Genomic DNA, 13,060 nt, shown 5'->3' with positions numbered 1-13,060 from the left:
ATGCCAACTTTTTATTTATAAAAGTAGTGGCTTCATGATAAAAATTAGCTGTATAAGGATGGCCAACTTACATGCACAATAATATCTGACTTCTATTACCCGGTTTTATGTCACTTTCCCTGGCATCGCATGACGTGAATTCCAAGCAGGGAATTTTTTGCACTGTTCAATTTCCCTGGGAGAAGATTTTCCCTGCAGATCAGAAACAGGAACTTTATTTCAAAACCAGTGAGCTTTTAGAAAAGCTGAGAAATTTAATAGGTTAAGTTACGTTTCCTAAGTATGGCAAAGCACAGCAAGGCTTAAGAGAGGAAAGCTTTCGCAGAAGACTTTTGAAGAAAAATTGGCTGACATTAACTTTATGCACGACGAAAACCACGAAAAACCAAACAAGTAGCCATCAGACAAGCAGTAGTTTTCCTGAGGCCAAATTACAGCATTCAACTAGCTTAAACACTCGGCCACCAGTGGGTCTTCTGAGGAATCTGAACCTATGCCTACAGAAACAAATTTGACGGTATTCAGAATTATATAAACAAATTTAAATCTTATCAAAATTATAAGTTTAGTTCAATTATTTGGTTATGCGAAAGCTCACTGAACTATCTGCCTTTCGGAATGGAAGTTTTTATGGAGGAATTTCTAAAGGTAACTGATTCGTATCTACGTACACATAGTAAAGGGAAAAAAATAAAAATTCTTTTAAAATAATTAAGAAAGAAGCCTTCTGAAAAATATTTGACAAGTACGCTTTAGGTACTATTAAAGAGGTGTCTGTACAGACTTTAGGATGAAACACATATCACATTTCAAAGATTCTCTCATGATAAAATTACTTACTATTTGATTATTAAGTAATAATAATCCCTCCTTCTGATGCAATTATCATCAATTTTTATTTTGTTTCCATCCAAATTTTCGCTAAGGCCAGGTGAATACGGTCTCCTCTTTTATTTATTTTTTTATTTCTTAAAAAATAATTGCCTGGTAGAAAATAAATATCTGACTCTTTCCATTTACATGTTGTGTCTACGGAAAAAAAATTGACTTCTTTCGTTGGCTTAGGAACAAATTATTTCGTAATTTTTGGGGTGTTACAATAAATTGTGTGTGATCAGTTAGTGCAATTTTTTAAAATCATAATATTCTCCATATTGAATAGCCAATACATTATTTTTACACATTGGAATAAAAATTAAAAGGTATTGAATAGCAATGGACATAGTTTCCATTGCCTTCCAGACTGAAATATTATATTTGTACAAAATTATTACATTTTCATAATTCATAAAATGCAACAGTAAAAATGAATCAGTTTTGAAATCAAATAGTTTTTATACAAGAACAAAACGAAACATTGAATAATTCTACAATTGTGCTCTTTTATCTACTGATTCAGTATCAGCAGTTTAAAATTTCTTTTAAATAAAAAAATAAACTACTTAAGTTACAGACCGCGCTACTCCGAAAACGGGCTATAAAATAATGAGAAGGAACTGAAGTTAAAAGTTCATTACATCCTTGTTGAAATTCAATGACTTCCGTGAGTGGTGAGAATAACGATTTAGACTTTTAGCGACAGAAATAAAATTCTATGTTTCTGAACCCTTGTGGATCCGACCTCTTGTTCTGTACCATAGCAGAGAAGAATTGAATCACTACCTACGTTAAGCGGAAATTCCTACATAAGCCGCAGGTGGAATTTCGTGGAATACAGAACAATATCACCATTGACACAAAATTCACGAAGCTGCTTAAAGGGAAAAGCAAAATTTTAACAGCTGGGAAATAACAAAGAAAATTTCGAATTGCTGGAATATTCGATGGGGAGGGATATTCTAGGTAATGATGATGGAGCATATGGGTAAGAGAATTTTTTCTTCTCTCTGACTCTTTCTTCCGTCAAATCATGAACCGATGTAAATTGCCAATTCTTAGAAATGAACCTTGAAAAAAAGGAATTTTTATAAACTCCTTTAACTTGAATTTCTACAGTGTTTTAACAGTCGGCAATATTTAAATTCCAGACTGACTGAAATCATTTTTTTTTTTTTAATTATCTTCAGTGTTGTTTGTGGATTTAAACTACAACTATCAAAGAATGCTTGGATGCATTATCTGTCTAAATGCTTGCTATGCATTAAAAATGTGGACAGTGTGTAAAAAATAGAAGCGCATTTGCAGATATCGCTAACGTAACTTAAAACTACCTTTTTTTATTTGTAAAGGAAAATTTTTTCCCCAAATACTGCACAAATGAACTTCATTTGTTGGAGTGAAAATTTTTGCCAGCCAACGATTTCTCATTTGGATACAACTGACAATAATATATAGCATCTATTCATTGCGGCAAAGTTTTGCAGAATTATCTGAACAAAGGATTTCTCATCTGACGGATTTTGCCGTACTTTATGATCATCACGCTCAATTACTTCTTTTTGTAGAGGTACAAATTAAAAAAAAAAAAAAAAAAAAAAAGGCATAAGATATATTGCAGAGTCGAAGCGTGAAAAAAATCGGGAAACTGAGACTGTTTGTAACCAGTTTTAGTGCATTCTTGCGCTAAATTTAAGTTAAGCATGCTTCGAGCCATAAAAGATTTACGCATTGAAGTTTGGCCATGACAGAATAATTTTTGTCTATTATTGTAACCGTATTTGCAAACTTTGAGCTTTCATTGCTTAGCCTTTTCTAATAATTAATTTTTTAAATATATCGAAGACTTTTGGATCATCCAATTACATATTTTAAGAAACTGCATTTAAACTAGTTTTCCTTAACACAGCCTTAACAGAATTTTTACCTAATCTCTACCGTCTTATCAATATAGATGTTAATGTTGCTAGCTATCTAATCACTGATGAGATCTGAAAGAGAGCTTGAAGGTTTGTAAGTATATAATGTTAATTTATAACTCAAACAACAAAAATTAGTATTGTGTTTGACTTCAAAATTGTTGTTTGACTTCATAATTAGCAAATTGTTGTTTGACTTCATAATTAATATTTGTTCGGCATGTTATTTTAACCTAAAGTATATAATGTCTTTTCGTAATGCCAGAACATAAATACACGGCGATTCGAAAAGTCCTTTCGAATAATAAATTGTTATGGAAAAAGGACTGGGAGACCCTTGGGTCTGTACTTCGGGGATTTTTCTTCAAAATTTGAACTGAACCGGGCGAGGTCATACTATCACCTGCAGTGTACCCAAGGCCCATACCAACGGCAGATGCAATCGTACGCTCCTCGCTTCTATTAAATTTGTAGATTTGATCTGATATTAATGTCGGGCAAGTGAGTCAAATTATAATGTATCAATCTCAATTTTCAGTTGTAAGTTTAATTTTTTAAAAGAGACGGCAGTCTTTTTGAGAATACCCCACCAGTTTTCGAGTCGTTAAGATAGTTGAGTCCCGGGAGTTTGACTTGTTTTCGATTCCGGACCAAAGTGCTAGTTGCATGGATGGTTTATATGAACTTCCCCGTGTGCAAACGAGAATCCGAGCCAGTTTCCCTTAGGAAGTCCTCCATAACGGCATCTATCCCTATAGGTACATAACCGCTTTGCATTTTGCCACATTCAAATAACTTAATCTAACTTAAATTTTCAGAAAATTTTCAAACACTAGTTGTGAATATTAGAACAAGAATTTTTTAAGAAACTTTCTGTGGTCTAAATTTCTGCATTTCTGTATTTTCTGTATTTCTGTATCTGAAATTTTTTGCGCATCTGTATTTTCTGTAAAATTCATTACAACAAAAATGAATAAAAAAATTCATAATCTTATGCCTTCAAAGAAATTATGATAAGACTTTTGATTTAGGATTAGTCATTGAGGTTTGTACACTACTGAATGTACAAGTGTACAGCATTTTTTAAAAGCTAAATTAAACAGGAAAAGCAAAAAAGGTAAAGACTGTATAAAGATACACTGTCAGTTTCAAAAACGCAGTTTTTTTATGTATAATAGTAAAAGAGTGATACCGAATGGCAAAATTCTTTAGTCTCAGAATTCACTTGCTTTATTAAGTGGAACCGATAGTATATAATTAATCGAGGGAGAAAAAGTAGTTTACGGAATATTTCGTTTCTTAAAAAAAAAAAAAAAGTGGTAAATACAGATGTTAGAATCCCAGTTTGGAAAAGAAAATTAATCAGCGTACCCAACTACCCTTTCTAGATTCTCCACTTCACGCCCAAATCACTGTTTTAAATTAATGAGCCGAAACGAAATCGGTTTTCATGAACTCCGACTTGGACACGCTTCAGAAAAGAGAGCGCTAAACGGCAAATAATATCTTAATTTTTCTTCCTGTTAAATTACCCGAAACTGCATTAGCATTTAAGTGTTAGTTTGCATATTCCCTAATGTGGTAATAAAAAGGGAGTATTTTCGCATTGTTAGAAAATTTAATAATTTCTAAGACTCGCCTTCCGAATTACCTTAAGAATTGATGACGCTTCAGCCGGTACCGACTGTTGGATCGAAATTATGCAAAATTATAAGGTTTTGCGCTTTAGAGGGCTGCACCGATCGATGAACTTCGTCTAACAGACGCATTTTTAAAACCAATTGTGTTCTAAAAAAGAAAATAGCTCTGCGCTTTTGTAAATTTAAAACTGAATCAAGTTTCAAAGCATAACAAGTTTATAATGTCTCAAAACAAGTGAAATGGATTTCTCTACTTTTCTTGGAATACAGTCATGTCAAATTTCTTCATAATAAGACAATTAAAAATCAACATAATTAACACAGTCAAAAAACATTGCTATTTCTGTAAATAGGAAGCTCATTTAAAAATAAGAACTCTTAATTCTGAACATTAGCAGCTGAAAACCTGGATAATGCATTAAGTATATCTCCACCGCTTTATTAATTGGAGGGTTTTTTTTTTTTTTTTTCAATTTAAAACACAGCTGCAAAATTATTGAATGGAGAACACAATTCTCTGCGAAAGATATAAGGATGAGTTCGATTTTGAATTTTATGTATGGCCAACATCAACGAACATCAACGTCTTACGATCACTCTTTTATTTTTTTTTAATACGGCTGAAATGCAATTTATTTAATCCAGTTATGTTTTCCTTTTAACTACAGTTTTTTACATAATGAAAATATTGGTCAAAGTAGTTTTCATCAGAAAGTTTTCAAATGTTATCATATTGATTTATTTTCCTTATTTGCTTCAAAATTTTTAATCCTTTCTTCTTTCTTTCGATCGAAAATTTTCTTGTGGCTTTCTTAAACTTAATTTTTTTAAGTGACATTCTCCAGAAATATTATTCTTATTATACCACTCTTGCATTATTACAGCAAAGCAGATTATAATACGCAATTATAGAACAGCAATTATTCATCTTTGAAATCCGTTGGCTACTATTCTGCAATTCTGTTATTTTGCAATTAAGTTTTACGATGTCTTTCCATAATTGCGGTTTACGATAAGCATTCAAAATAGGATAAAGATACTAATAAATGAGTGTCAGTATTTTGTACTGATTATCTCACACCATTTTCGTCAGTTTAAATTTTGTTAATTGACGTAATTGCAGAAACACAATAAACTGTTACTTCTTTTTTACTGTATGCATTTAGATAATAAAGTTAATTGATATTGGTGAAGCACCCGTAAAGATTACAGCCGTCCTCAGGGAGAGGCTTCTAAAATAAGCTGACTTCTATTTACAATTTAGTTGGCAATTTAGTTTATTTATTTTTCCTTTACTTAAAGGATATTAAAAGTCTTAGAGATAAATTTACGGAGGGTATGAAGATCATAGTTTGAAGCAAAATAAAAACGATTGGAAGAAACAACTAAAATGAAATATCTTAACTGTCAGAAAGCTATTGAAAACTTTTATTTTCGATGTAGAGAATCAAATTTTATAGCTTGAAAACACAGAGCCTGAAACTGGATAAAAGTTCACAAGAAATAAAATTTTAAAAAAATAATCTGATCTAAAAGTGTCAGACAAACTAAATCGAACTGTTAACCAAAATGGAAAACTAATAAATTAATGAGTTTATCATGCTTTAAAAGTCAGTCTTTAGATGCATCGCAATCTAATTAAGAAAGATGAGAAGCTATATTACTTAGAGTTTCATTTCAGTGTTCGAATTAATAACATAGATAGAACTGTTAATAACAGACGTAAATATCTTTACATCTTAAAAATTATCGAGCTCCTGAAATAAAATTAAGTAAATAATTAAAAAATTACTTTGATATTTAAAAGATGTCTTAATATGAAAATTCTTGCTTTCTTTTACACCTTGCCAGTTAGTTTTACTGTCCCCTGGTACTTTATTACGTGGTATTTACGTGGTAGTTAAAGTATCGAAATGTTTCAGATGCCATCCCTATCAAATTGAGGCAAGAATGACGTTATTTATAAAGGTTATTAAAATATTTGTGAGATTTACAACTAAATACTGTAATTCAGTTATCCAGTTGGGGAAACAGGAAGTAAGACTAAAAGTGAAGATAATTTGTTTCAGGTTTGTTTCTTCAAAAGGCAGAGCTGGAAAGTTAAAATTCATATCATTACGTTGAATAAAAATCATTCAATAATCCATAATTTAATACTAAAATTTTATTTGTTTTAAGCTTTAATACTTTTAATTAAATTTGTAAAACTAAACGTCATGTGTTATAAGACTCCTTTTTTGGAGTCTTCGAAGTATATTTTTATCATCCTGGATCACAATAGTCAGTTGTCTGCAACTCAGGAGGGCAATTTTATGAAAGATTTAACCAAAAGGCATTTGCAGAATTAACCTCAATGCCGTCATCTGTTTCTGCTGGTATGTTGAGTCTGCACTGTTGAAATTACTTGTTTACATAAAGATTGTACCATCGCAAGCTTAGTCTATTGATATCAGCTACTCAAGTAATCTAATTTTCTGCATATTAATGTTAAAGAGTTTTAAAAGAAGCAAGGAATCTTTATAGGAATATAATACTCATCTTCGCATAAGAACCCACCCATATGTTGTTTAAAAATCATTTTATGAAGCATAATGTAATTGAAATAAATGAAGCTGTGCACTGTAAAAAAAATCTGTAAAGTTACTAAGAAAAGTCGTGGAAACTGGGATGCCATGGATTATTTGAGTAATCAAAACAGGAATTTTCTTAGTAACTTTACAGAGATTATACCTGTAATGGTTACAGATGTTTGACATGTAATGTTACAGGAAGTTATTCTGTAGGCATAACAAAGTTTTTGTATGTTGATTACCGAAGCATATGCCTGTAAAGGTTACAGATCTTTGATCTGTAATGTTACAGGAAATTATCGTGTAAGTATAACATGTTTTTCATATGTGATTTACCAATGTAAACATCTGTAAAGATTACAGGAAATAATAGTGTAAGTAGATCGTAATTTTTGAATGTGAATTACTAAAGGGAATATTTGTAGAAAACTAGTGTTCTGCTTGTAAGGTTATTGCAAGTGATTACGTAAGAACATGTATTTTCATGTGAAATTTTAAAGGATATATATGTAAAAGTTGCAGATAATTTACTTAAAAGTTCTTCCAAATAATTATGCATATAGAACATATTTGTCTTATACAAAATACAAAAATGATGTATTCCTAAATATTAAATATTTTGATTGTAATATTACTATAAATAATTACACATGTAGAACATATGTTTTATGTGAAATGTCTACAGCTACTGCTTGTAACAAAATATGCTGCATTTATTTATTTGTGGGGAAAGGGAAGTTATGTAACTTTAAATATTAAGTTTTTTTTTTTTTTTTTTTTTTTTTTTTTTTTTTTAAGGAAAAATACCTTAGATTTTCTAAAAGATATACAACATTTTCTTTCAAAATATTTCCGATGTTAAAAAGAAGCTCAAATTTTATGTTTTTCTTACATCTGCATTACTTTCCTTTATTGAATTTTAAGACATCTCAAAGTTACATATGCATCACGAAATAGCTGGAAAAAAAAATGTGTATTAGACTTAATGGTTTTTTGGCAATAAATTAGTAATGTTCTAGAATTCCCCCGCTGAACACTGGTAGTTCGGTCCGAGGTTCAAATCCCGCGAATGAGCTGGTTGTATGGGCATTTTCATGGTTTTCTCCATGTGTAACATGTATATAAGTCAGTTTCCCTTCGAAAGTCCTCCACAAAGGCATTTCTCCACTTAGGCAGATAGTCCTAGTGTGCTTTGCCATACTTAAGTAAACTAAACCAAATCATTCTCCTTATACCCAACAGTGTAATCTAAAGAGACTGCAATTGGATATGATTACAGTAAAAAAATATTTTAATGAAATTGTTTCAATAAACAATTCTAAATATTTTTTCAAATTCTAAAAAAAATTACTTATGTAACTCAACAATGAACTTAAATTCAGTTATCACAAGTTATCCAAAATTATTTTCATGCTTAATTGCATTATTCATTTTAATTACAACATATAATTCTTTTAGGCATAAATGCTTTTTAATCTCTTCTGCTACTGACCATTAATTGAAATAATAGATTAATTAATCGGACAGTTGTACAGGTATTTTCCCAGATTTAAAACTTTATTAATAAATTACATTCTTCTCATTGAATACAAAATTGAAGAATTAGTTAGTCCTAAATTTAATTTTTCAAGTATTCCTTCTACTAAAACATTTATTGCCTACAGGCAGCCAGACAGTAAGCTGAACTCTAGCATTTGGCTCTAGATTTAAATCCTAGAGAATGGGCTGCCTGTGTAAATGTTTGTGTAACATGAAGTTTTCCTTAAAATATTCCTTTCCTTGGACAGATGGCCCTCTCTTGCTTTGTCATATTTCAAATAATCAATTCAAGCATTTAATGTAGGTATGACTTCACAACTTCGTCCCAAATTCTAACTGAAAAATTGAACAGAATCCCCTGATACTGTGTCTATAATACATGATGAATATAGAATGATCTTAAAAATTTAAGGAAGAAAATATAATGTATTTGGAAATGCCTTGATCCTATAATTATATTTTTCTCTGCTATGCCTAGAAAATTAAGAAAAGAATGTAAAAACTGAAGATAAAGAATTCAGCATTAATAATTAATATGATAGTAGTAATAAACTAAAAATTTTTTAATGAAAAATTGATAATGCATAATGGCTCCTTAAAATTTTAATTTTCTATCCTACTATTAATGGAACTAATTTATCACTATAATCAAAATGACTCAGATTTTCTTTCTTTAACTGATGTCAAAAATACGATGATTATTTCAAAATTCCTTTGGATGATTTAATTGTTCTCAAAATTTTCTATTCATTTATTAAATGGTTCAGATTAATGTTTTTGTTATCATTATTTCAAACGACTTTTTAAATCTTCGGGAAAAATGTTTAAATCTTCATTCAACAAAATTATATTTTTAGATAGATTTTTATGGAATAAAAAATTCTGTAAGATAATATTCATTCACACAAGATATTAACTTAGTATTTGCTCATTACTTTACAAGTATTCGATGAAGCCTTTTAGTGTAACATACAGGTTACATAAGGAACCATTTCATTTTAACGTAATATTCCATAATCATATATTTTATTTCAAAAAATATCATATTTTGAAAATATTAGATATTGCAATGGATTTCGACTCTTTATTCCAATACACAGAATATAGAAACAAAAATAGGTTTATTTTTATTTGAAAACTATCCAAAAGGAAAATAAAATAAAAAATAGGTAAAATTTATATTGTTATTTTTAATTAACTAGTTGGGAAGGTGCAGTCCTCTTCTTCTTAGGATTCAAAGCATGGCTCCTAAATAAAGAAAAAATCACATTCGTTAGAAGTACATAACATATTCTAAATTTGTTATGTGACATTTTAATTTAGAATCTCTTCATAATAATTGCACTTGCACATATTCCAAATGATTTAAATCTTTTTTTAAATTAAATAATTAAATTGCAAACAAGATTCCTTTTGGTCCTTTCATGAAATCATAAATTGCATGTATCATCCATTTTTGAAGCAAAAACAGTACAAATTTAAATAATTCAGAAATATTGCAGAAAATAATTTGAGGTTTATTAGATATTTACTATATTTATTTGTAATGTAAAATAAATCTGTAAAGTAGTTTTAATAATGATCAGATTTTTTTTAAGATTAATTTCTCTAGAAATTGAAATGTATTAAGGTAGCATTTCTCAATCTGTGGATCATACAGCTTGCCCTCATGGTCCTCCGAAGTTTCCAAAGGAGACAAAAAAATTTAGTTGAAAAATCTCAGAGTTTAAAAAGTTACATATGACAATCATCTATCACCTTTTCTCGTAAGATAGACATTTTATGAAATTTATTATTGGTTACCCTACTTACAGACTTCCCACTCAGTCTTAGCAGTAAAAGATGGATTTAAAGCACTATAACTGTGGTACTTACCACCATATATCCAAATATACTATCATATATCCACTAAGACTGTGGTCTTACCATCATATATCCAAATATAGAAGAGCCATGCAAGAATTACAAATCATCCTTCTCATTAATAATCTTGAAATATTAGAAATATAACTTTTCTTCAATGGACTTAATTATGAAATATAACGGATTTTAATTATATATTAAAATATAAGTGTACTAGTAGTAATATATGCTAAAAAATTGCTTTCGAAGGGAACAGCAGCAAGGTGATTCACAAATTATGATAATTCACATAATCTCTATTCGAAAAAAGTTTGAGAAACGCTGAAACAGGAGAATAATTAAATTATGGTTAATACTGGTAATTTCAGCCGTATGCTTTAAGCTTGATGATCAACATTAAAAAATTCTCAGAAAGTGTTAAATCAAAAACTACTTTTCCACATAATATGAACTTATACGTAACAGCATTTAATACTTAGCTCACTGGCAAAATATACAAAATTTTGAAATGCAAGTATATATATATAAGGCCAATAATATAGTTATCAACAATTAATGCATGAACTTCAATACTTACACAATTAATAAACACATGAACAATGATGATACATGCATTCATCCTCTGAATTAACTAGTCAGTTTGGGTATTTTCTATCTTAGATGTCACAAAAATTGATCATGGATTTAATATTTTAAATGTTCCTCTCATAGACATTTTAATACTTGTATTTTTTACATAGAGTGTCATCTTTAGTTTTACAGATATTCATTTGTTCACTTATTACGATTAAGTTTTACAGACAGAACAGATGATACCTGATTACATTAAGTGGTATTTAAGACAAACTTACTTACTGGTACTTAACACAGTTGCTAGAAAAATATTACATAGTGAAATACAGGGTACAAAGTCAGAATCTGAAAACTTATTGACTTACACTAAGCTATTTAATGCTTGAAATATTTATGATTAGATAATATCTTTTACATCATCAATATCTAACAGTGATATGATATACTTTAAGTATACAGTAAAACCACTCTATAACTTTTCCATAATTTTGTACAATTTTGATATTTAATGGAGGTGGTTACTTCACAAAGCATGATTCTCAGTGATAATTAATATCAATGTTTGTATCACCAGAATACTTGACATAATCACTTAAAGAGGTATAGTTGCTAAGGAAGGTTTTTCTATACTTCAAACAATGGTTTACATATTTTAAAAAGTATATTTTTCTGACACTGTTATTTGAAAAGTGTATAACTCCTTCTACTCTTAAGCATAAAAATTTGAAATTTTTATGCTTAAGAGTCATTCATTTAGTTGTAACTTACAGGAAGATATCTTAAATGCCTAAAATGTTTTAATTTATGAAAAACAGCAGTTAGAGTATATTGAAGGGTGCTCCCTGTATTATCAAGGGAGCGCAAGTTTGTGCAATTCTCTGATGTTTTCTTAAGTGAAAATAGGTCGATGTGTACATGGATAAAGTCAAGGGAGTGCGCGATGCCAAGTTTGTACAATTCACAGATTTTTTTTTAAGTGAAAATATGTCGATGTGTACATGGATACCGAGTATGTGCAATCTGTCTTCGTGTAGCGGCGGTTTTTGGCACACAAATCGTCGCTACACAAGCCAAAATAACATGGTCAAAGAATTGCACAAACTCGGTATCCATGTATTGCCAAAAATCGCCAAATTTTGCCAAGGGGCACCCATAAATATGCTTTTACCAAAACAAGCTTTAAGGCATACTGTCAATTACATTTTAAATTCCAGTGATTTTTCAACACTATTTCAAATACTCTAAGCATATGTTTGCATAAGCTACATAACTTTTGCATCAGCAAAATTTATAACTTAGCAAATATGAACTATGGAAAAAAATATTTGAGCTTACCTTGACCCTTGGATTTACTAAATCTATGACACTTTTAACGCCAAAGAAATTCGATGACCGAAAATACGCGATGATTTATTTAATCTGGTTTTAAAATGGGTCATTTTAAGTTTGACTATATCAACAACATATTACTCAGTATTGTTGGATAGTGAATTTGTAATTCTTTTTCATTCTTGAAATATATACACATGACAGAATTGGAATAAAAATTTTAGGTTTTTCAGATGAACTCATAGATTGAACTAATTTGTTGAATTTTATCAAGTAGTTCTTAAAAATACAACCAACGATTAATTAAAACCAACTGCAATTCAAATGGATACTCTTTGTCAAAAAGGAGCAGTAGAACTTATTTTAAACATTCAGCAATAAATAGTTTTCTGAATATATTTTTTAGCGTAACGGCAGTTTCAAACATAATAAAGAGAACAACATTCATTCTAATGAGGATAATTTTGAAAATAATTCACATTAAAATATATCTGAAAGAGATTTTTAAATGAAAAGATGACACAAAATAATTATTTTCAAAAAATACATGTTATCTCAGATATAGAAAAAATTTGGCATTGAGCTGAGTATTGAAATTAATATATGCAACTGACGTATCATTACTAATATTTCCATGATTTGATATTGAATGCTATAACTATTAAATATTAGCAAATGCATTTTATAATGAACTTTGCACCAAAATTTATAGTAAATTTACATTGTAAGTACTAGAATGAATGTTGTACCA

General features: G+C 29.6%; 1 long non-coding RNA gene across 12 annotated transcripts in view; it reads right to left on the bottom strand.

The window, feature by feature from the left end:
* Window positions 1–13,060, bottom strand: part of LOC118198225 (uncharacterized) — a 421,825-nt gene that overhangs the window by 128,853 nt on the left and 279,912 nt on the right. For 3 of the 12 annotated variants that reach the window (XR_015041887.1, XR_015041889.1, XR_015041880.1), the window contains one exon: window positions 9,633–9,792. The exons of 7 other annotated variants lie outside the window; for them this stretch is intronic. This is a non-coding gene — a long non-coding RNA (uncharacterized LOC118198225). Of the gene's footprint in view, window positions 1–1,455; window positions 1,668–9,632; window positions 9,793–13,060 lie in introns of those variants that run through there. 2 more of the 12 variants (XR_015041886.1, XR_015041888.1) reach the window with 2 other exon arrangements.

Source organism: Stegodyphus dumicola, chromosome 7 (genome assembly GCF_044657685.1).
Source record: "Stegodyphus dumicola isolate Sdum_Otavi_A_Nest chromosome 7, ASM4465768v1".
NCBI classification, from domain to species: Eukaryota; Metazoa; Arthropoda; class Arachnida; order Araneae; family Eresidae; genus Stegodyphus; species Stegodyphus dumicola.
The sequence above is the reverse complement of the archived record's forward strand: the minus strand, read 5'-3'. Positions and strand labels throughout refer to the sequence as shown.